The sequence below is a fragment of the Apis cerana genome, linkage group LG5 (genome assembly GCF_029169275.1).
Source record: "Apis cerana isolate GH-2021 linkage group LG5, AcerK_1.0, whole genome shotgun sequence".
NCBI classification, from domain to species: Eukaryota; Metazoa; Arthropoda; class Insecta; order Hymenoptera; family Apidae; genus Apis; species Apis cerana.
This window is the reverse complement of record NC_083856.1, coordinates 885,449-909,252: the sequence shown is the minus strand read 5'-3', so window position 1 is coordinate 909,252 and position 23,804 is coordinate 885,449. Positions and strand designations below refer to the sequence as shown.

At 24.6% G+C, this 23,804-nt stretch overlaps 1 protein-coding gene and 1 long non-coding RNA gene across 6 annotated transcripts in view; one reads left to right on the top strand and one right to left on the bottom strand.

The window, feature by feature from the left end:
• The window catches only part of LOC108001371 (protein Wnt-7b-like), a 183,718-nt gene that overhangs the window by 92,725 nt on the left and 67,189 nt on the right, over positions 1 to 23,804 (bottom strand). The window contains exon 1 of one of the 5 annotated variants that reach the window (XM_062075742.1): positions 2,832 to 2,980. The exons of 3 other annotated variants lie outside the window; for them this stretch is intronic. The gene's annotated coding sequence lies outside the window, so the exon portion shown is untranslated. Of the gene's footprint in view, positions 1 to 2,764; positions 2,981 to 23,804 lie in introns of those variants that run through there. One more of the 5 variants, XM_028668457.2, reaches the window with a different exon arrangement.
• On the top strand, positions 2,869 to 6,802 carry LOC114577985 (uncharacterized). Its single transcript, XR_009829903.1, has 3 exons — positions 2,869 to 2,993; positions 4,471 to 4,650; positions 6,333 to 6,802. It is a non-coding gene; the product is annotated as an uncharacterized LOC114577985 (long non-coding RNA).

Here is a 23,804-nt window from a genome sequence, read left to right as displayed (position 1 = left end):
TAAATTAATAGGATTCTTATATTTTAAATCAAATGTTATTAGTTCTGTCTGTATTAAAAAAATTTTTAATTTTTATTTCTTTTTTAATTTCTGATCCTTTGCATTCCTGTTTTTTTTCAATAAAATTTTATAGTAATTCTGACTTTTAAACTAAGAATTTTAGATCTAATTGAAAAATTAAATCATTGAAGAATGTCGTCTTCAATGATTTGTTGCTAATTATTATAATAGAATAGAAAATAAATTTTGTTATTTATATTTTTTTTATTGTTATTAAAATGAAAATTAAATTAAAATATTCTTCTTTATTTTGATAGAATAATTATTATTACCAGAAATTATAGTTTGATTTTTCAAAATAGTCATTTTCATACTGATCAAAAACAATTCACTATTTGCCATTTTGAAATAATCTATTTTCAATTTTTCGATATTTTTTTCGATAAAAAAAATATTCTTTAATTTTTTGCAATATTTTTATTCATACATTTATAGTACCAAATATTATCTCTGCTTAATATATGTATAAATACATTATCCATGAGTACTTGAAGCGGAAAGAATTAAAATAGCAAGTATTGCATTAGAATAACAGAACAATATTATTGAAAATAAGATTCAATTATTTCTATGAATTATTAAATTATTATATTATGAATTTTTCTACTATAAATTTTCAAAAAACAAACTTGAAAAATCTAAAAAAAAAAAAAAAAAAATTAAAGAAATAATACAAATAAAAATAATGTCATATAGGTAACTTTCAAATAAGAAAGTGACTTATATCCTTCTTCACACTTTCTCCACGACGAGTGATTATTTATAAAAATATAACGAAACTGATGAGAATTTGAATTCTAAAGTATATACGTGGGACGTCGAGACAAAAGAAAACAATGGAAAAACGCGTTAGAAACTGCGCGTTACCGTTTCCATACACGAGTGTTTCGTCATCGTCGCGAAGCGAACCGGTTGCCGTTCTAACAACGAAGCTATGCATCATCCCCTTATCTAGTCCGCAGATTCACGACTCGCGATCTCGGCTTCGAGATATGTACCGAGTGCCTTCTGCTCGGTGAGTCGACGCACGTGTGTGTTCGCGCGTATGCAAACTATAGGGAAATCGTGCAAGCATTCGCAACAACTGAGCAGTTTTAATGATATTCAGGAGGATCCATTTTTCTGTCACCGAGTGTCACTTAACCGGCCGGATAAGGAATCATTAAGCATCGGCGCACACGATGATAAGATTGCAACATGATTTGCATTCGATTGATTTATCGTCTTCTGATTTTTTGTGATAATGAAATTTCTTTCGATTTATTCCGATATTTCTCGTTAACCTGGTCTTTTTATTACTTAATTATATATTTAAATATGTTTTCGTTTGCTTTTATAATCATTATTGAATTCTTCGAAATGTTTAAAATGGAATAAATAAATTAACATATTTGCAAAATATGGGATCTTGGTAATTTGAATCTCAAGGGAAGAAATAAAATTTTAGAGAAAGAATAAAATTATAAGAGTTTCGTTTCATCGAAGTTTTTAAGAAAGACTGAATAATAGAAATAATAGAAATTCGATATAGATACTTTGTATAAGGAATTTATTTTACAAACGACATGTTATTTTGAATTGGAGTTGTAATAATATTATAAATTTGCAGCAGAGCAAACGAGAATATACAAAAATTGCAGTTTTTATAAAAATTTACATGTTTTTAACAATAATATATGTACATTATAAACAATCATAAAAGCCTTGATATATTTTAAAAGGGAAAAGAATTTTCGTCAATATAAAACATTATAGATTTTTATTTTTTCTTATTAATTGAAATTTAATAATAGAAAAATGAATTCTGAAGACAAAATATTAATTCATAGTTATTATGTATTATAAAATATATAATGTATTCAGATATATATCAGAATTTAAAAAAAAGAATAAATAAAAAGATAAATAATTATTTTAAATAAAATAAAAAGTTTGAAATAAAGATATTTGCAAAATAAATTTAAAAACTTTTTTTAGAAAAAAATTATTTTCAAATGATTTATTTATCAAATGTTTGATTATTAATAATAATAATTGAAATAAAAAGTATAGATTTCATTTAATAAGAAATGCGTAAATCAAAAAATATGAAAAAGAAAATCTATTTAGAAATAATAATAATAAATGAAAATTTACTTTTGAAAGTAGAAAGTAGAAATTCCATACAGAAAAACATCTTTTTATAATAAAATTAAATAAAAGATATTTAAAATAGCATATAAAATGACAAATTTACGTTTCAAATATAGCAAAACATTGATTACATTGGAATAAATTCGATTTTTTTAATAATTGATAAAGAAAACCTCGAATTTAATAATATATCATGGTGCAAATTAAAATTTTTAAAACAATTTTTAAATAATAAATATTTATTACGTAAAATAATATATTTGACAATAGAAAAATTTACAAAATATAAATTAATCGTCTTTAGCATTTATGTTTCAGAATATAAACATTATAAGATATTAATTAAAATGCATATTCCTTTGCTCTCAAATAATTATCATTTGAATATCTAATATTCCAATAATGGACATTATACTATACATCATTATTCAAAATAAAATGAACATAATAGAAAAAAATAGAATAAAAATTTCACTTGAATAATTATTTAAATAAAAATTTATTTTGATAACGCCCCTTTAAATTGCCCACATCATTGTATAAAATTAAAAGATTATGAAGAATAAAAAACCTTTGTGTTCCAGACAGATATTTATAGTAGCAGAAAAATCTTGATCAATACGTGTCCGTATTAGCACCTGTTGTTTCAATTACGTCACCACTTGTAGTTTGTAGATCCGCTAGAACGAAAACGATCGCGCGAGAGATTCATTGTTCCAAGTACGGAGCGACGTAAAAAGTGCACAGCCACCAAGGAGATATACAACGCACAGGTGTAGCGGGCATTAACTGGTGCGCAGGTATTCAGACTATCCGGCCGTGACGCCGTCGGTAAATTTACTGTCCCCGAGAGGTTCTTATCTCGCGTTACTTTATTGCCGCTTATCGTCGCGGTCGATTTCGTTCCTCGAGCATCGTTCACCGTGTTCTCCTTTCCGAGCCACAATCCTTTCTTATTTGGTTCCTTTTCGATGGTTCTGTCAAGAGTATCTTAATACTCGAGTTATATCTCGCATAGATTTGATACTCTTTAAGATATATCTATTCTTGGAGAATCATATTCTATTCTTATTCTGTAATATAATTTTAAAAAATTTCTGGGGATAAAGAAAAAGTGTATGTTGTTGAAGAATTTGAAGAATTGAAAAATTAGAAAATTTGTAAATTTTCTATTTTGATTTTATAATATTATCATTGTGTGAAAAGTTTGTTGAATATTGGAATACGAAGTTGAAGAATTTGGAAATATGGAAAATTGAAAATTTATAAATGAATATTTTTCCTATTATTTTTTAGTTATTTAATATTGAAATTAAACATATTTAAAATCGATCTATCGAATGAATTTAATGATAATAATTTAGGTAGATTATATATATATATATATATATATATATATATATGTATAATTTTAATTTAAATTTACATATATATATATGTAAATAAAATAATGTTTAAAAAAAAACAAACTTTTTAAAGAATTAATTATTTTGGCAATGTGATACGATAAAATTGAAATATTTGATGCATTGAAGATTTTTGTTTTACTTTTAGGGTTAATGCTTAAATGATTAGATTTGAAACTTAAGCACTGAATGAGACAAAAGAATGTATCTTTAACTTTTCACTGAAATAGATAATATTGTTTTCTGATACTTTAAAGATTCTTTTTGTAGTTTTATAATTTGTTATATTTGTAATAAAGCAATAATTATAAATAAATAAAAATAAAAAAATAAATATATTTTTTTATTTTTGTTATGAAATAATTAAATTAGATAAAAATTAATCTAATAAATATAATCCATAAATAATAACTTTGAAATATATATATTGAGAAATTATCAAATTTTCTTTTTATTCAAAAAAATTATTTATCACTTATACAATTTGCTACATGAAAATTGATATACTTATAATAATTTCTTTTCTCTTTTTAAAAATAATCACATCCTTTATTTTTATTAAAGAAAATAAGATCATAATAATATTCTATTTTCTTCATCTAATATTCTATCAATGTATTGTATCAAGATGATTTTACATTATATATGTATATACCTATATAATATTGTATAATATATACATTATATATGAAATATTCCATATGCATCTGTACATATATATAGAAGTCTTAAAGAAATTCTAAAAGTCTTAAAAAAAATAAAAGAAAAAAATTGAAATTATTACATAAGTAATACTATTTACAAAATTCTCTAAAAAATAAAATTCATTTCATAAAATGTTTCTCATCTAACTAAAGATTCTTCCATTCAGGGAGCCGGTTATCCTGGTCCATCTTCGAGACAGTTTCTTGTAACTCTTTGCGTCTAAAGTCTCCTTCCCCTCGAAAGATTTTTAACCCGACAATCCGTGGCGAATGGGTTTCTGGCATTCGATACACCGTGACTAATCGGGGAAGGTGTCCAAGGAAGTTCTTGGGATAGGTTTCGACTGGTGAGTTGCGGCGTTTCGTGTCATACAATGTACCCTACTATGCGATTATATTCAAAACCTTTCGCTCTGGTTACTATGCCTCCTCAGAAATTCGATACGCTCATTTTCGTACGATGCTCTAGATTTAAATCTTTGACCCGTATCTCGTAACAATACGTAAGTGTTCGTTTGAGGTATTTCGATTTATTATGCTTTTATCAATAATATATTGTTGTGCAAAAGTCTGTTCACGATTATTTATCATGTTTTTCATCATTTAAGAATATTAAATATTGACATAATAATAATTATAGAACATATATAATCAATTGTGTATGTACTATTTTTTTTTACAATCTTTTTCCATTTTATGAAGATCCTTAAATATTTCTTTATTATAAAAATTAATAGAAAAATTTTATTTTTTTTATTAAAAAATTCAAATATATATGATTTTTATACTGAGAGAATCTTACAATATATGAAACAAGTAAAAGGAGAATAAAATAAAATATGGTAAATATGATAGATGAAATGAAATACGCAATAAATTGCAATAATTATGTATAATTATCGTCGTGTCATTAAAAATTATCATAAAAAAAAACTTTTCTGAGTATGAATGATGTTTTCAATTGACTTAATATTATTTATACTTTTTATTATTAATCATATATTTAGATGATAAAAAATATAATAAAATACTGTTTTAATTCAGAAAATAAAAAACTTTAATAGATGAATAAATTGATTATATTATCTAATATATTACATTATATATAATTATAAATATTATTCCAAGAAAAAGGAACATAAATAAAATAAATAAATATAATAATATAAATGAATTTTTAAAAAATTTTTAAAAATCTAATACACTGAAAAAATTTGAGATGAAAAAATTAAACAGAATGCCACATTATTAAAAAAAATTTAATATTGTAATTAATTTTATTTTATCATTATCGTTAAATTATTCTATGATCTTTATGCTTAATAAATTTATAAAAATGTATAGAAATGTTTAAAAATGTTTTTTAAATTTGTCTAATTGCCTAATGCCTAAAATATAATATTATATTTATTATACAAGGTGTTTCATATAATTTTGCCATTTTGATTACTATTTATAATCAAAAATGTTTCATATGAAAGTTAAATGATTTCAAAAGGGAAATATATTCTAGTGCTATTAATTCTTTTGCATATGTAAAGATCAATTTTGTTCTTTTTTCTTTTTTTAATGGAAATATTTTTCAATATGCATTCTTTATAAAGTATTATTAATTATCGTTTAATTAAAGTATTATATTAAAGTATTATCAATATTGAAAAATTAATTTAGAAAATATTGTAACTTAAATTTTGTAAAACTTTATATTCATTTAATGAATTTTACAATATTTCCTAAACCAATTATAAACCAATAAGAGTTTTCAATATAAATTAATATTTTTTTGTTAGAAAATAACAAACTAAATCAATATTCCAATTAAAAACATATAATTCTATTTGAAAAAAATAAAGTTGATTTTTTGATTTTTATATGACTTTTACACGTTCAATCATGAAAAGACTAATAACACTAGAATGTATCCTTTTTGAAATCATTTAATTTTCATCTTCATTTTTTGCTACGAATAATAATAACTATGTAACCAAAAAGTAATTCTACAGAAGAAAATTGATCTTTTGCGTTTCAGGTAGGTAGATGAAAACTCCAAAGGGTTAAAATACGTGAAGATATATCTACACTTGATTACCAGACCGAATCGATTTCGATCCCATCGTTGGAGTCGATACAGAACCTTGTTTCGATTAAATCGGCCGAGTCATCGCCGATTCATCGATAATCGATCCTGGCCGTTTATCTCGTCCCGTGACAACGATGCGATGGTTCCTTTTGATCCATTTAAATAGTCTAATTGTTTTTTTCTTCTCTGTAGTTTCTTTTTAGCGTTGAATCATAGTATGATGTTGATCGTTGTTTGAGACTTTTTGTTGGTAGAGGATTCGTTACAATTCGGCTGCTATTCAACGAATAATGCTTATTCATTCATTTATATTTATTATCGTTCGTTTAAATATTTGAAGAGAAGAACATATTTAAATAATGTTATATTTAAAAATTGTATATTTAAACTTGTTAATAATAATAATTAAAGGCATAATATCTATAAGAATATTTACAAAATTAAATGACAAATCGCAAATTATATATATTTCTAATTATAAAAATTAGAAATAGAATAAAATAATAAAATAATTTCGATGATTATTAATTCTATGAATAATTATTAATTCTATTAATATAAATCGAATCTCAGAAGAGAAAATCTTTAAATCATCTTCATTATAAAATTTTATTTTGAAATTTTCGAGTAAAGGAGATTCAATAAAGATATAAAATTGGATATAAAAAAACTTTGTAGCAAGATGAAATGTTTTCAATTACAAGAGCTCAAAGAAAAAACCAATTTGTTCGTGTCATTTTTCGTTTTCGTGTATTCGAAAGAATTCCATCAGTTGAAAAAACAGGTTGAGTTGCGGAGACACACGATAAAAAGCTTAATTTATAAACATAAACTTCGAAGTTTAAAGATTTCCCTGAATTCAGGTAGCGAAAGAAATTCTTCTTCTTAAACGAAACGATGAAGTCGATCAGTATTCAGATCGTGCGAATCATGATCTTTTTCATGATAAAAACAGATTACCTCTCGTGGCAAGATCAAAATACGCCACCATTCCAACCAATATCGAAATATCCAACTTTTTGTAAGACGTAATAAAACAAACAATTAATATTCCTTACTTGCATCGAAATATTCATCTGTACAAATTATCAAAATATACACCAAATTCGCTTAAATTCGGCCCAACGCTTCGACACCCACCACACACGATAAATCTAGCTTATCATCCCGGTAACCCAAAGATCGCACACGACGATGGCGAACGCCCACGCGTCTGATTCCAAGGGAAATTAAACGGGGTACTCACTCCCTCCGGGGGAACATTCGTAAGGGGGTGGAGGGCGGAACGTGGCGAGCGTGTGTCGTAAGCACGTGCTTTTTCGAGGCAGCGGCCACCACGCAAAGCCGCATTTATCTCCCACCGATAAGTCGACTGATCCTTCTCTCTCGCGGTCAATATTCGTGTCCACTTTGCATTGCATATGTGCGATACGCATAGATAAGGATTAAGGACTTACTAAGTGGTCCCCGGTGCGTGCGTGCGATACGTGGGCCGGCCTGTTCCCACCGACCCTGCAGTTATTTAGTGAGCATAGGCCACAGGTTGTGTACCTTGCACAACACCAAACTGTATCACTTCATATCTAATTCTTGTATTTATGGCGAGGTTTATTGAATCCTCCACGCGATTTCCTCTATCACAGCCCTCGCGCCCCTACTTCGATATACCAATTCGTTTTGGGCCCATTTTATCGGTTTGCGTTCGGCCGGAGATGATGGAGAGATTTGTTCTAGGTCGCAAAATGTGGAGAAGACAGTGGTGGTAATGTACCGATTATTCGAAGTTTCTCTTTGCTATCTTTGGACGGTGACAAAATTGAAATGGTTAAATACTGTCTTGAGATATCGTTTCCTTCGTGTCGTTGCGGAGACACGAATAATTCGATAACTTATGGAAGTCTGTATCTACTTTAAACGCGAAATATAATAAGATATCTAATTATCGAGATTAAGATTTTTGACGTGTCAATTTATTTCAAAATTTAATTATATTTGCTATATTTTATACATTTCATTATATATATATGTTTTATATTATTGTATATAATATATCTATAAAAATATTGCTTTGTTATTGTAATCTAAAATTAAGAATGAACAAAATTCATCCTACGCCTTTACTTAAAAAGAAAATTTGCATAATCTGCCATAAGAAGAACGATATATTATATGAAATTATTGAGTATTATTATGTAATAAGCGTATCTGCAGGAATTAAAAGATTTTATTATGAATTTTTAATAAGTAATTAATAACGATTAATGACAAAAACTTACTACGGTTATTGAAACTAAATATTATTCACATATATCTTAAACGATGTAACAAAAATTATTGTAATTTGATTGAGATATTTTAGCCGCGATATTGATCAGAATATGCTCATTTCTAATTTTTATTAGTTTCATTTTAAAATTTTTTAATAAAAGATCATCCATAACGTTAAAGGATAAATATGCAGATATTTAAATTTTTTAATACAAAAAATGAAAAAAATTTTATTGTATAAAAATATTTACAATATTTATTTAAGTAATGTTACATAAAAGAAGTATTTGATAATAAATAAAAATAATTCAATAATAAAATTCATAATGAAATAAGTAATATTTTATTTTAATATTCATATGGTATTTTATTTAATATATTTTCTATATTTATAAATGATAAATAGATATTATTACGTTATTGATTCTATTTATTTTTCTTTTTTAACAAAACTTCTTCTATGAATAAAATATATAACTTACAAAATTCGATTTTGAAATAAGTATTCCGCAATTATATTTTTTCGTGCAACAGAAATTAAATCGATCAATAGAACTTGTTTGTTACTCGTTGATTAAATTCCAATTAAAAAGTCATGTATCAGAACTGCACACCTACGTACTACGAATTCTATCGACTTAACGAAGAAATATTGATTGGATAAGATAGAATCCTTTTATAAATATGATTCTGTTGACGTGTAATAACTCTTTTGACGTGTAAGAACATTAATACATAGGGTGGCGTTTTCATCTTAGATATCATGAAACTTAATAAAGTACTATATATACTAAAAGCAATTAAAGGATTCCTATTCTTAAATATAAATATATAAGTAATAAAATTTAAATATTTTAAAAACAATTAAATATTTTTCATAAAGTATTTAAAATTTGAAAAATATATGGTATAATGAATATATAAAAAAACAATTAAAGAATTTTTATTTTGAAATATTTTAAATATATCTTAAACATATATAGAATGATTAAATTTGTATATACATATACTTCAAGGATTTTTAATCAAAAATATTTAAATATTCAAACATGAAATTATATACATATTTAATTAATCATTTTTAGTAGATTTTTAATAAAAAATTTTACTTTAAATTATCAATATTTATCTCGATTATTATATATACCAATAACCATTTACATTCAAAATAATGTTTCCACCCTATATGCAAACCACTGGAACATTTCAGTTAAGAATTTCCCATTAACAACGCCGTGTCGAAGTCGCAATTAGTTGCGTGAAGATCTAAGAGAATGGCCATAATGTTGAATTAGCACCCTGCACATTCATAAAAACACTAGAAACGTATGAACAACAAAAATCGAATTAATCATCCGATGTGTCGCTGAAACGCGTTAAGTCGTAAACATCGTAAAAGGGGGAAATAATAATAATAAAAAAAAAGAAAATAAATGTATTTTATCGTGTATCGCGGTAACAGGAACCTCGAGACCTCCTCGTTCTTTGATGCATTCGCCATCAGCAGGTTAATTTAATTCGTATTCAATGCTAATGGAAGGTGAACTGCTCGTGATTCTCTATACGTGTCAGTCTACCTACGCGGTTCTCTTGCTCTCCTGTCTGTCAAGACATCCTAAACTTGAGAAGTTACGTTTACTTATGAAAGTGAGAAGAATCGATGTGTGTTTATAAAAAGAATTAAAAATAAATCCTATATTCAGTAAAATTTTCAATTTCGATTTTCAAAATGAACGATCTTATAATATATAATATTATAGATTTAAAATATTGTGATGTTTTCGTGTATAATAAATTGATAATATAAAAGTTTATTATACCAGCATCGTGAATTTTATTCATTAAATAATCTTTTATAAAATATCTATTTAAAAATTAAAAGAAAAGAACCAAGTATAATCATAAATTTCATGTTGAATATACAAAGATACAAAATTAATAAAGCGATAAAAACAAATAATAAAAAACAAAATTTAATAATAAAAATATATAGTATATAAAATTTAAATTATGAAAGTATGTAGTTCTAATTAAGATATAAATTATATAAATTTTTAATGAGAATGTTACTCGGAAAGATGAATAGTTTTCTTAAAGTTTCAATCTTCTTTTTTTTAAATAAGACTTAGTGGAATAAAGAAAATATTATGAATCAATTTATGATCAAATTATTATGAATATTTCTAAATTGTTAATTTTTTTGAAGTTTAACCAAGAATGAATTTGAATTGCATCTAATATCTAGTACAAGAATTATAAGAATTATTATTTATATGATAATAATTAAGAAAATATTAATATAGAATATATTTTTTTACTTTCAATTATAATCAAAATTATAATTTTAATATTTAAAATTCAATATTTGAAAACAAAAAATATATAATTATCTTTTTACAGTTAATTTAGTATAATTTATTTTAATTTTAAAAGTAGTATATTTATCTTTGATTTCGACAAATTCATTATTACATGGCAAATATATAATCTTATATTGTAGGAATTTTAAAATTGCTAATAAAATCGTGATAAAAATATAAAAATATGTTTTTAAAGAAAAAAATGTTGCTTAATACATATTTTTACTTCTATTCTTAATTAAAATTCAAATAATTCGATAATTTCGAAGTATTTATAATAATTTGATCGTATCGTATTTTAATATCTATAAGAATTCGAATAGAAAAATTATAATCACTAAACAAATCCTTTATATATTTTAAAATATTCGACGAAAACGAAATTCATCTACCAAGATACAAATTAATAATTTTTTCCAAAATTTTCATCGCAATAACTTTCATTCCAAAACCACTATCAACATTAAGAATACACACTAAGAACAAATTCTTCTCCTTTAAAATTTTTCATTTCCTTATTCAGATACACATACACATACACAAACAACAGAAATACCTATTTCGTAACACAAATCGAACCTTAAAAAAAAAAAAAAAATTAACCTTTTCCCTAAAAATGCTATGGAGAAACTAGATGTATCCCGTCAATTCGGTTATTTATTCCAACGACCGATCTCGTCGAGGTAGAGCAGCAGAATGAGAGAAACTTGTCAAACGTCCGCGTTACGATCTTCGACAAATTTCGACCACGAGCAGCCGAGTTATTACCAGGCAAGAATGGGGTTCGTAAGGGATCTCGAGGAGGGACCGAGGATTTCCACCTCGCCCGGTGCTAATTAAAAGGATCCGACAGCCACCTCGAGTCTGGTCAGATAAGATCGGCGTTGACGCGACGAAAAGGGAAAGCTCGTCCAAAGGTTTCGCTCGCTTTCTCGCTGGCAGGTGAGATATTTTGCACCGACTCCGTTTCCACGATTCTATCTCGAGCTCGTGTCACCATCTCGTATGGCCTATTAGTCACGGTCAAAGGGGCTTTAAGTTATACGAGGATGGAAAAAGATAAAGTGAATGAGATTAATTTGACAAGTTTAATTGATGAAATATTGACTTTTTGATTCGTTACAATAAAACGGATAGTCGTTTAAACATTTTTTGATATTTTGAAGTATATTGGGAAAAAATAGATTTGGAATAAGTTGAAACAAATATAGAACATTATTCGTTATCCGAGCACTGTGATATTCGAACGTTTTACTATTTGATTATGTTCTATTATTCGAACTGTATGCTTCTTAATTATGTAAACAAGTATCTTTTATTATTATGAAAAATAGAATGAAAATGGATTGAAAAGTTTTACTTTCACTTAAATAAAAAAACGAACAAAAAGTTATATTTTTATGAAACAATAAGAAATCTTTATTCTTCATTTTACACATTTATTTTTTCATGTTTATTTTTCACATTATGAAAAATAGAATGAAAATGGATTGAAAAGTTTTACTTTCACTTAAATAAAAAAACGAACAAAAAGTTATATTTTTATGAAACAATAAGAAATCTTTATTCTTCATTTTACACATTTATTTTTTCACGTAATCATATCATATTGCAATATATTTTCGCTAAGATTGCCAGTTTTTATAATTCATTCATGAAAAAATTTTTAAACTATTTTTTTTTACGACAAATTTCATTTCTTTATTACAATTAAAATGTTTGCCTCTCTAGTATTTTTTTAATTTATTAAACTTAAATGATATAAATGATGGATATGGTTTTGAGAAAAAATTTTGATTTTTTCATGAAAGGATTACGAAAACTAGTGTAATATTAGCGAAAATGTATGCAGTAGATATGATTATATGAAGAAATAAATATGTAACTTTAAAAATAAAGAATAAAAATTTCTTTTTATTTTTAGAAAAAAAGATTAAATTTTTATTTATTTTTTATTTAAATAAAACTTTTCAACCTATTTTCATACAATAACATAAAAATATATTCAATATTATAATATTATAAATATTATTATTAATTTATGTTATATTTATATTTATATAATTTATATTATAATATTATTATTATTAATATTATAAAATCGAAAATTATATATTTTAAAAAATAAAAAAATAAAAAAAAAATTTTTTTGATACTTTTTAATACTTTTAAATGCATAAAAAAAAATATATTTATATATATATATATATATATATATATTTTATATATATATATATATATATTTTATATATATATATATATATATTTATATATATATATATATATATATATACTTGAAATAATCTTTTCTTTAAAAAATATCATTTTAAAGAGTTGAAATTAACATCCAGAATTTCAATACTTTTTTGTTCTTTAAATACAATTTTGTATGAGATAAAACATCATTTCTTATATAAGAAATTTTTAATATTTTATATAATTTTTAATATTCTGTTTTTAATATTATTTTCTTACAAAAGGATTCTCAAGAAAAATTGAAAATTCAAAATACGAAAAAAATATTGAAACTTTAGAGATTGATTTCATCCCCTTAAAAACCATTTCCATCAACAGAAAAAAATTTTTTACATGTAATACTTAGATATGATTCAATATATTCTTCATGCATATAAATTTTCATTAAAATTGAAAAATTATCGGTTTAAATGGATTTCCTCGTAATAAATGATATATAAATAATTTCGTGAATTAATATATATGTGGAAAACAAAAGATGCGCATTATCTATAAATAATTCCAAAATACAAATCCTAGGAGAGCTTCCAAAGACACCCTTCAAAAAGATTTTCGAAAGTATCGTAATTTACAGATCGACCAAAGAGTCACGCCATCTTACGGGGGCGTGGCGGACTTTATTGTAGCCGCGCGATTTCCGACGTAAATTTCCAAACCCGTCCTCGTGCTAATCCACGAAATTATATTTCAACTAAGGCGTCGCCTTGGACGGGCCAACCGTGACAAAGCTCGTCTCGTATTTTTGCCGATTAACCCTCTTTCGCTCGGTTGATGCTAAGTTATGAATTTCCGGCGAACGCTTCGTACACCTTCAAAGTGAGTGGGAGGTGTTGTACGTCTTTTGTATAGATTTCTCTATTCGTTTTATCTGTGATTAGCGATCGGATTTAGGGGATGCGTGGGTGAATCTCGATTCGCGTTAATAATCACAGAAATCCGCAGTTTTCTAAATCTTTATCTCTCATTTCGCGAGGATCGGCCATGTTGGATAACAAAGATGCGGAAGAACGTAGAGGTTATATCATTCGTTTGTTCAATGTAATTATATAACAAAGTGGTAAAATATGATTATGAAATGAGAATATAATAAAATTCTTTTTTTCTATTCATGATTTAAATTGCTTTCTACAATGATATTTAAATTTATAAAATCTAAATTTGATTGATAAATCTTTCGAGATGCAAAACTGCAAACTGATTAAAAATTATTATTGATTTTATAAATTTTTGTTTAATAATAAATACAGTAATTCAATTTTTATTCAATAAATATAAAATTGTTTATATAAAGACAATTTTGAACGAAGAAATATGATTTAGATTTCAAATAAATTTAAAAAAATTACCATCTCGCAAGAATTCTTAACTTATTCACTTATAAACATTATTAGTTATTAAGTTTTACATATTCATTTAAAAATATCAATAAATTTGTAATATATTAATATATATAATATAAGAAATAAAAAATAGTATATTAAAAAAGAAAAGAAAAATTAATTTTACAAAAGCTCTTTTGCATACTATATTTAAAAAATAAGCAATAAATTTTTTTTAGAAAATAATCATAAAATCTTGATTTTTTATTCCATCTTATTATGTAACACATAAATGGATTTTGAGGAATTAATAGTTATTACTATGTTTTGTATATATTGGAAGAATAAGAGATTTTAAAGGCTATTTTTATGAATAGATTATGATTGATTTAGTTGATTTTTAGTTAACTTTAAGTGTGCAACGGATTATTTATTTTGTAACTAATCTTGAAATTGTAAATAATCTTGCAATATATTTGATTTTTATTGAAATAAATCTTACATTTTTATGTTTTATATCATAATTTAATAAAATAATTATCCATAACTACGTATATAATGAGGATTGAATATAACTTTGTATAAAAAATTAATAATATTTAAATATTTTATAAGAAATTAATAATAATTTTGACGTATTTTATAAATGAGAGATAATAATTATTGAGAATACTGAGAGAATTCTTTAATACGTGAATTTTTAATTATTTTACTTGAAATGTAAAATAAAATATGCATCAAGTGTTTTATTAATTGAAAAACACATTTTTTTTCATTTTGAAAAGAATTTTCTATAATAAGATTTAATGTGATCTCTTTATTACGTTATATAATAAAGTTACTTTTTTCTAATATAATAATTTCTATGTTATTAACTTCTTCGATTGAGATTTTCTTTTCCTGTATTATTGAAACGTAATTACAAAATTATGTTAAATTGTATATTTTTTAACGATATACTTTTAAAGTTGTATTCCTACAATAATATAAATATACATTTAAAAAATCAATAAAATTAAGTGCAGTGTTACTATAAAATATATTCAACTATAATTATAGAGTTATAGAATTGCTATTGAAAAAAAATATATAATCTTTATTAAAAGAAAATTAAAAGAAAATCATTTTATTCAATTAACTTTATAAAAATAATATAAAAAAAACTTTATAAAATTTTTATTTTTCTATTTTAAGACCAAATTTTTTTAAGCCTATGGAAAAATTCTTTTTTATTAATAATTTTTTGAATAAAATTAAATAATGAAAAAATAGTTTTTTCATAATGTCTTTATAAAGAATCAACTAAATTTTAATGTTTTCTTATCATGTAGACTTGTAGACAGTATTAATATCTTTAATAATTATATTTTTAATCTTTATTATTGTGTTTTTTTTTATATTATGAATCTTTAAAAAATTTATATATTATATATTAAATGAAAAAGAGATAGAAATAGAGTGAGATGTATCTATTACATATTCTATTTCTATCTCGTTTCACATGAACTTAAATTACTTATAATTTAATAATTAAATTCAATCAATATTTTTGTATATCAATTTTATATTTATTTTTGTTTCAAAAATCAATCCTCCAAAGATATCCTATAAATATATTAATACTCTGTATATTTATGTTTCGCTATTTAAAAATATCAAAATAGAAATATTATGAATATTGAATGTACAAAAATCTAAAATATATATGATATAACGTTATACTATTTAATGAATAAGACATACTCCTATTTATGTTTCATTTTTTTCGCGTTCAAAAAAATTTTATTTTGCGTAAATGTCCGCAGTATAGTCATCGATAATCGGATCGGTTGATGCAATTTCAATTTAAAAAAAAAAAAAAAAGAAAGAAAAATAAATAAACTCGTACATATCGGATGAAATATCGGACATCAGTAAGGATCGCGGAGTTTCGCGAACGAGAAGGAACGATGATAAAAAGGTTGGCAAAAAATGAGAGGAGGGGGAGAGAAAAAAATGAAGAAAAAGAGAATTAGACTTTCAAATACGTCCCTGGTCCGGCGTGGACCACCTTCGTACGTTCGCATAATCGTGGCTGGCCGCAAAAAGCGAGCAGAGGAGCGCGGCCTGCGGCGGATGACGAATGTCCCGATGACCGGCCGCTGCCGAAAATTAGCATAATTCCCGTGTTAACATTTAACCCGGTCGACCCCGAAATTTTGAAATTGGACGGGGTCTACGTGCGTGGGAATCCGTGGTCAGCGTTCCATGCGGGATGAAGTATATACCTCCTCGCGATGCTCAGATAATATCGCGAATTTATGCGAACCGCTTCCTTTCCCTGAGACCAGCTACGGTCCACGTTCCTTCATGAAATGTCAGCTTCACCTGTTCCTGGCTTTCCACCTCTTTCAACCAACTTTTGGCCAGTTGTCCTGCATCGTATAGAAATGCGTATTGTTTTCTTCACATTCTTTCCTTTGCTTTCTCTCTTCTTTCTTCTTTCTATTTTCTTTTTTTTTCGAGAATGAATTTGAATTTTAATCTCACTCAACGGATTTTACGAAAATATTTTTTTTCCAAAAAGTTGTCTCGGTTCAAAATCATTGAATTACTTTGAATTATTGTTTTTTGAATTTGGATTTTATGAGTTGATTACATTTATTATTTGAAAAAATAGATACATCACTGATAAAGAATGAATATTTAGATTCGAAGGATTTATCTAAATGTTATATGATAATTTGGATTAATAAGAATGTAATAGAAAAAATTTGTAATAGAAAATTTTGTTTATAGTAAAATTAAAATTCCTTCTGATATAGTATATATAAATATAGTATATTAATAAAAATAAATACAATGGAATATTTGTCATTAATTCGTTTCTGAAAAAACGGAATCGAATTAATTAAATATAGAATCAATTTTTTTTTTAATAAGAATTAACAAAAAAATTAGAAAATAATTAAGGAAAAAATTAACAAAAAGAAAAAGAATAATCCTCGAATGGAAGGATTAACTCAAATAAATAAAATTTTAAACAGAAATTTAACTTTTATTAATATCATACTATTAATAAAAAATTTTTGATGATAAATATTATTTTTGGACAATTGGATTTTTAGACAAATATTGAATTTATTAAAAATTGATTTTATTCGATTTATAAAATATAAAACACTTTCGTAATTTATCGATCCTTACATAATATAAGCAAACCGTACAACTTTTGTTTGGTTCAGTCCATCAAAGCAGTTTAGAAAATAGAAGACTAGAAGAAATTGCGGATCGAATGCTTTGAGACATCTTTAAAAAGGGTTTTGCAGGAACATTGGCAGTGATTCATGAGGCTTATTAGACATAGATTTCACGTGAATACATTACTTTCTCCAGTACAGAATCTTAGACAGTTTATAAAAATATATTATTTGAAAAGGGGAATAAATTTAAAATTTAAAATTGTGAAAATATTCCAATAGATATAATGCATTAAAACAATCAAAAGAATCAGTGAAAAAACAAACATTTCTAAAAAAAAATAAATTCATTCACAATAAAAAAAATTTTTATACTTTTTTAATATTAATAAAATATAGCTACGTAAGAGTTGTAATTGATTTGAATTTTTGTATGATGATTAGTAAAATAATTAATAAAAGTTTTGATTGATTTGAATTTTTAATCGCTAAAGATTTTTAAGTAAAAAAAACGAAGAAAGAAAGAAGAACAAGACAAAATTGCAATCGAAAAGAGAGAAGAGGAAAAGTAACCGCAGCGAACGAAAAATAAAAAGAGAGAAAGATCCTCGATGCTTTGAAAAGTGCTCGAGCAAGTGCGTGTCCCACTACGGTATGGGCGTTTCTTTGGATCACGATGGGTGGGGGTGGATGGGTGGGTGGTAATCGAAAAGAGGAGAGGGCAGCGATTCAATTTATGCCCCGACAATGCGGCTTTGTCTCGCCAAATTATCATACATGAACCTACATGCATAATCCTTTGCCGGCGCATTATCATATCATAGACGCGCATTAAAGTACCGGTTCCTTGCCCCGTCCCCCTGGTATTAACGCGAGAGGCGCCTGTGCTTATGGTTATGGCGGAAAGAACTTTGCCTTCACGGCATCGTTTCGTCGATTAAACGCCTCAATGGGACGATTTCGCGGTCTGTCTGGCTCGCTGTCTGCCCGCCAGCCACCCATCCCGATGACGAGACGATCGAGAATATCGTCTTGGTTAGAGATTCGCCACGAGGCAACCGGTGAAGTACTGTTCGCCAAGCTTCGTTCATGGTTCGTTTCGTGTGTTAGCTGGGGAGTTAGGTTGATTTATGTTTTCCGATGAATAATGTTGGAAACTGATTGGAGGTAGTTGAGGATAACGAATGAGAGTCGCATTGTCCTTTTCAAGGTTATCTAGACTATTATCGAAATATATGAAAAAAACTAACTTTTTATTAATAGAATTAATAAAATAATTTGGAAATTCCGTTTTTTAGATCTAAAAGTAAAATTTAATAATAATAATTTAAAAATATATTCTTTTATTTTGTAAATTATAATTAATGTTTTATTTTTAAAAAAAATTTTTATTGATTGATATTCTTATTTTTTTATTGAATTATAATTTTAAAAATAAATTGATATTTGATCGTTTAGATTGGAATAAATAAATTAGATCTAATTTTCCACAAAGATAATAAGTTAAATAAGAAGTTTAAAAAATGTATAGAATTTCAAATATTTACATAAATATTTAATGGATACATTCTTCTAGTAGTTAAAGAAAAAATTTTCAACAAAATCAATTTTTTATCAATTATAAATTACGATGTTGAAATTTTTATTAAAAAATAATTTTTTCGATAAAAAATAAAGATCTTGCTTTTTTTTAATAATATTGTTTATTTCAGTTAAATTTATAATTTGAAGAACGTAAATAGCATAAGAGAATAGATTATCGAAAATGATTAAAAAATTGTGCGACACTTTGTTGTATACTTTGAAAAATAATAAAATTCTGTATAGAATATTTTACTTAATATTTTATCTAAGAAGAACAATATGAATAAATATTTTCTTTTTTAATTTTTTTTAAATATTTTGAATTTATTAAGTCGTGCATTCTTTATGTCAATTAGGAGCCAATATTAAGCTAATTTAAACTCGTCATATATTTGTTCATTTTATGAAGTATTATTGTTTTGTTGTTTAATTTTACCAATTATATATAATAATTTTACTGACTTATATTGTTTATTATTATTTCATAAATTTATTTATTTATATTATTTATTTATTTTACTAATTTTTTGCAAATAATATTATATAAATAATATTTAATGATTTGTAATCATTTTAACGTTTTAACGTAATCATATCATGTTATTTCATTTTATATAAAATAAGTAAATAAATTTTTATATTTGTTATTTAATAATTTTTGAATACGTTGTATAGAACATATATAAAAAAAATTAAATCAGATGTAAAAAATTTTTCAAATAAAATCGGTATTTAAAGTATTAATAAGATAGTAATATATAATAGATATAATATAATATAATAGATATAATATCTATTATAATCGTTGAAATAATAACAGTATTAATTACAGTAGTTTTATGGTTATATTCAATGCTATCTACATTTTATTATAGGATTATTCTTAAATATTTTTATTTTATTGATATATTTTGAAATGTTAACCTGAATACTGATTGTTAATTAAGTATTTTATTTCAGATCGAAATAAGATTTTAAGTATTATAATGCAATCAGAAGAAAATGAAAATAATAAAAGATAGAAAAGAAAAAGATGAAAGCTTATGTATTATTTTGAAATTCATAATTATATTTTTAAATATTATTAAATATGTATATTGAATATATATTGATATTTTTTAATATTTCACGATATTTTTTTATTTCATTTTTTACCTTTGAATGGATATATTCCTTGAAAATAAACTAATATATAAATAATTTTTGGATGATTTACAAAATTTTATCGCTCATTGTCATCATTATTTTTAATTTACATATGAAAATTTATAAATAATTATAAAAAAAATTTTAAAATAATAAAAGTAAAAAAGATATATAAATAAAAAGGAGCAATAGAATTAATAATGATATGATAATAATTTTCGAACAAATCTTATAGAAATTAATCTAAATTGGGAAAAAAAATCTTCTTTAAATTACCTACATTTCGATGGACACGTTATGATATGCAAATATTGATTTATAACACGTCATTAGTTGCTAGAACGTGTTAAATTTTGCGTTTTACCGATAACGTGAAAGGAAGCAAAGTTGCGTGAGATATGTGACACGTGAACAGCATTGGTTTAGATGCATGCTGCACCATGGCTTTGGATTAATACGAGGTATTACCGGTCTGGTCACGCTCGAGAATAATGTTTCATGCGAATGGTACCGATCCAGGATAGCACGATGATTGTGCCAACACGCACATGTAGATTTATGGCGCCTGTAATCGTCTTCAAAAGCTGTACCAAGATAAATAGTCATTACGCCATTTCTTCTATCTCTTTCTTTTTCATCGATCAATAAGCTTCGATTTCTATTGATTCCAAATAAAATTATCATCGCATTCATCATTATATAATACTTATGAATACGGGAAGGAAGACAAGATGATAAGTTTTAAGATAAGCTAAGAAATATTTCTATATTTTGAGGATTTTAATTTTATTAATATATATAACGAATTGATAACACTCAAACCATCATTATGAAGAATTGATTCTTATTATTTATTACTTATTAATATATTAAGTATTTTATTAAAAACTGCATTATTGTGTTTCATTTTTTAATACAAATAAATAATAAAAATTATAATAATGTTTGTACTAAAATTGATATTTTTTCACAATTATTCTTCTTCTTTACTTATTATTATTCTCTACAATCTTTATAAATTATATTCTATTAAATATAATAATAAATTCTTTTACATTATTTTATATTCATATACATTCTTTTATATTATTTTATTATTACAAAATATACTACAAATGATACTCGACAAAACTTCATTATATAATTTATTCTTCATCGTGCAATTTAATAATAGAGTAAACAATTCCCTTCCATAAAAATCGGCATACTGAAAAGAAGTCCCGCGAAAGGGGTTAATTTTCTATGAAAAACAATCACTTGGCGGCAAGTGAAATAAAAATTTCCACACATCTTGCGCCACAACCAGAGAGTTAATTGCACAACGTGATTACCGCGCCTCGAGGGGCCTCAAGTCCGATGAGATGATTCTTCCCTCGACCGCTTATTTTACGTTGGAATGCTCATCGCGAATAATTACTCTCTTTTATCACAAGCGGAACAAATTTTTATATCCACGAATCATCGAAAATATTTTTTCTTTCCAAAATTTATCGACCCCTCTTTCATCATATTATATTATTATAATTATATATATTAAATTATATATTATATATATTATATATATTAAATCAAAAATCATAAATATTAAATATTAAATATTAAATAATATATATATTTTTCGATGGAATACGTGGAATTGCCATATGATGAAATGTTGAATGAAATGTAAATATATATTAATATATTATTGAAATATAGTAAAACAGGGAAACAATAGATTTTTGTTTAGATGAATTTTGACAAAAATAATACGTTTATTTAAAACTGAATTGGAATAATGTGAAACGATTTTTGTTATAAAAATTAAAAATCTTATACTTTTTTTTTTGCACAAATTTTTTAACATACAAAGAAATGTGAGGATTGCTTTTAATTTTATTCTATTTAACTGGTTTTTTTTGATATACTTTTCAATATTATTACAATTTTTATCATTATTTCTTGATTTCTTAATTATTTCGATTTAATTTCAATAATTAACACATATTTACGTTTCAATTTTACTATATAAACTGTGAACATTATTTTTCGAGTCAATTTTCCATTGCTGTGACAAAGAAAGGCTGTTTATATTGAAAATATATATATTATAAAGTTCGAATAATAGATTGTTCGATTAGTAGAATGTTCAGATATTAGGATATTCTATTATATCTGAATTAATCTGAATATGCAGAATAAGCAGAATTGCAGAATAAGGAAAAAGATTGTAGTGACATTTTGATCTTATCTTTTAATTTTCACATCAATATTGTATCATTCATTGTATTATCACATCACATATTATTTTATTAATAAAAATATATTATTACTGCTTATATATTACTGTTACAACTCAAAACGTAAATTTTAAAGAACAGATTCTTTAAAATATATATTTTTAAAGACTATATTAAATACAGGTCTTATTACTTATTAATAATAATAATAAATTAATTATTGTAATTTTTATTAAATTTTTATAAAAATAGAAATATATAAATAGAAATATATAAATTTCGTATTAAAATCAAATTTGAAATTTTTTGAATTATGTCACTATCGATGTTAAGTCAAAAAGGCAGCAATATAAATGTCCTATCAAATTGTAGGAGATCGCAACAATATCACTCATGTATATCTTATTAACTCTTTGATTAATTTAATAATCGTGTATCTTACTGCATTATTTTTATAAAAAATTGTGGCTCATTTGCGGTATAAAGAAAATGCACAATATTTCTAACATTATATCATCAAAGATATGAATTCATACTAATGCATACGAACTTTTTCGCGATTACATATATATTTTCGTTTTTTTTAAAAAAATTAAAAGTCTTATAAACAATACTAAAACTAAAAATTGTAAAAATATATGAAATAAACTTTTTCACCAATTATAAATATAAATTTGTCAATAATCTGTATTGACTTATATAATTTTTGACTTTTGAATGATCACAATGATTGTAAAAAAATTAATTAAAATTTCGAATTTAAATGCTCGAATTCATAATTATTTGACTATTGTTTGTATAACTTATGATTAACTGCGATTATTTAATGTTTTGAATAATAGATTATGCAAATAACTTTTTTATTCTTAACTTTTCATCATGAAAATTTTGTCCATCTCTGATAACTTCTACTACGATCGCATGTTTCGATCTTTCACTATACATATATTGTGTCAATACATATATATATATATTTCATTATAAAATGGTAATAAAAAAATCGGATATATTTAACAAGCCTTATTCAAAAAAAAAAAAAAATTAAAAAAAAAGAATCACATCCCACACTATTCAGGTTACCAATACCCAT